This window comes from Octopus bimaculoides, chromosome 24 (genome assembly GCF_001194135.2).
Source record: "Octopus bimaculoides isolate UCB-OBI-ISO-001 chromosome 24, ASM119413v2, whole genome shotgun sequence".
NCBI classification, from domain to species: domain Eukaryota; kingdom Metazoa; phylum Mollusca; class Cephalopoda; order Octopoda; family Octopodidae; genus Octopus; species Octopus bimaculoides.
This window is the reverse complement of record NC_069004.1, coordinates 14,644,799-14,647,718: the sequence shown is the minus strand read 5'-3', so window position 1 is coordinate 14,647,718 and position 2,920 is coordinate 14,644,799. Positions and strand designations below refer to the sequence as shown.

General features: G+C 32.8%; 1 protein-coding gene across 3 annotated transcripts in view; it reads right to left on the bottom strand.

The window, feature by feature from the left end:
* The window catches only part of LOC106870177 (oxygen-dependent coproporphyrinogen-III oxidase), a 360,259-nt gene that overhangs the window by 323,874 nt on the left and 33,465 nt on the right, over positions 1–2,920 (bottom strand). For 2 of the 3 annotated variants that reach the window (XM_052976448.1, XM_052976449.1), the window contains exon 2: positions 1,590–1,617. The exons of the other annotated variant lie outside the window; for it this stretch is intronic. The gene's annotated coding sequence lies outside the window, so the exon portion shown is untranslated. The remainder of the gene's footprint in view (positions 1–1,589; positions 1,618–2,920) is intronic. 3 annotated transcript variants of the gene reach the window in all.

The window sequence follows — 2,920 nt, the reverse complement described above, 5'->3', positions numbered from 1 at the left end:
TATATATATATATATATATGTATGTATGTGTGTGTATATGTTTGTGTGTGTGTGTCCCAGCATCGTTTGACATTGATGCTGGTGTGTTTACGCCCCCGTAACTTAGGAGTTCGGCATAAGAGACCGATAGAATAAGTACTAGGCTTACAAAGAATAAGTTCTGGGGTCGATTTGCTCGACTAAAGGAGGTGCTCCAGCATGTCTGCAGTCAAAATGACTGAAACGAATAAAAGAAAACCTTCTACTCTAATAAACTATTATTGTTCCTATAAGTTGTTTTTTATACCTTCTATGGACAGCTCAAAGCTTACTAACTTCCGACACCTTGATCCTTGGATTTTGCAACTACACATTATTATATTGAAGAGTATAGGTTCGAAATGTCTAACACTTTTCCATTCTTTCCAAGCATCCAAAACCAGCTTGTTGTTCCCTCAACTGTCTCTGTCTTCTGTACATTTGAACTATATATATATATATATACACATATATACACATATATACACACACACACACACATAGAAACATAACTCCGTGTTTTATCAGCTCTCTAACATCGTGTCTTCTCTCACAGCCAGAATATATGTACAATATGTGATGCATATGCATCAGATACAACAGTGTAGGGAGAAGTCGTCATTTGGAATTCTGTTATTGGTATATTGGAATCATGTCTGACTGCTGGCACAAAAAAAAAATCTTCAGAGATCTGAGTGGAAACCTTGTACAGAAGTTTGTGTGCTCCTGTCAGCTTCTCCTCTAGGGAAGACACGTTTCAAAACATAATTAATTGAACAACTCACAAAAATCATGTCTAGCAGAAAGCTACAGCTTCTAGTTTTGTTATTATTATTATTATTATTATCATTATAATTATTATTATTTATTTATTTGTCTGTTTATTTATTCACTACAACTATTTTTCTCAATGCTCTTATAATTTATGTTGTTTATGCTATTTATTTTTGATTTTATTGTTAGTAGTATTTCCTTTCTTGTATCTATTATTATTATTATCATTATTATTATTCTAATTGCATTTCTTTTCATTAAAACATTTGTGGGGGGCTGGGGTAAAAAAAAAAACGACTGCAGTTATAGTTGAATGAACAAGAAGATAAGATAAACATGAGTAAAATATATATATATATATATCAATATATGGTGGAGGGAAAGATGAAAAGTGAAGGGTTAAAAAAATGTAGTTAAATGGGATTAAATTTTCTCCAAAAGAAAAAAAGGGGAAAAAAATAACTTTTCGATATGAATTCATAAATTGATATAGTTTTATAGTGTTTTTAGATAGTGTATTAAAATGTTTTATGGTAAGTAACTGGTATGGATTTTTTTCACTATGTACATGCATGCACAAACATATACACATATATGCATATTCATAAATATATACATATACATACTGTGTAGTGCACGTGCGTGTACATTTGCTTGTTTCTCGGTGGCTTGCCAGTTGTTGTTATATTTATAGATAGAGAAAATAAACACAGCTATCAGATATAAAATGGGAAATTCTGTTTGGATAAGGGCAATCTAAGTTAATGATAATATTCATATATGACATCTCTACTGACCTTTATCACCTCACAAGAAGAGTTCTCTCTGAAAAGAAACAAACAAAAACAATAATAAACTTAATTTACAAAAAAAAAAATCATAGGAATCAGAAATATTTTTGTAGATTTAAAAAATCTTTATCTTTAGGGACAGCAGGAGGTTATTTGTTTCGTCTTAATGTTCTTATTTCGATTTATCATTTTTTTTCTCTTTTAGCACTTAGTAAATTTATTTCTTCTTCTTACCAAAAGGACCTTTTTAATTTTTTTAAATTCTTCATTGCACAAAGCTAAAACGACTTCTATTTTAATTTTTTCATGTCCTTTTAACTTTAATCTCTCAATTGACTGAACTTGGTACAAACATGTCCTTGGAACTTATTCTACCCTCCAGAGTAATATCCAATATGTTCCATGTTTTCTCCAAGCCATATAAACCCTTTCTCATCCAATTTTTTTTTTACAAATTTGTTTTTATCTTTTGTTGGATTTTTTTTCCCTTCTCTTCTGCTGTCATTGAATTTCTTTAATTTTGCAATTTAACATAATCAATGGCAAGTGTTTTTGTAACCCAATGGGTTGGTTAAGCCTTGTGTAATAGAGCATAGCATGCGGTGTTGAGTCTCCAAGACAGACTTGAGTAGAAGATTTCCAGATTGCTGCTTCTTACATTTTCATTGGTTGTTACATCCTTGCTCCAAATCAACTGAAACAGAATTGACCAATCAACAACAACTGACTCAATGCAAGCCAATGAATGAGGTTTCTACATGCTAGAAATAGCAGCCAGATGTCATCTTATAAAATGGTAGTACGTATGGCATAAGGTAATCTGGATTACATTGTGACTGGAAAACACAAAAATGGGAATGGCTGCAGCAACGCATTTTAGAGTGCAGAGAGCAAAATGAGGCAAGTAAAACAACTTGGTCATCCACTGCATCCATCTCCATCCCCAATCATTTTGACCTAGTCTTGTCAACGGACCAAAGATGGTCACAGATGAGAGAGTGAGGGTGACAATGCGTAACTCTTTTTCACTTTAAATAAAGTCAATGCAAAAGTCACTCATTATCCTTGGATGATGAGATCGAGTGACAAGGACCATCCAGAACTGAGGGGCAAACATGATACACAAATATGATTAATAAAATCAGGTAAGCAATAGTTTCCCCATGTTTCTTTTTCCAGTCTTTCAATGTTGTTGTAATTATTATTATTATTATTATTATTATTATTATTCAGGTCACTGCCTGGAATTGAACTCAGAATCTTGGGGTTAGTAGCCCACGCTCTTAACCACTATGCCACGGCACACGGCATAGTGGTTAAGAGCGTGGGCTACTAAC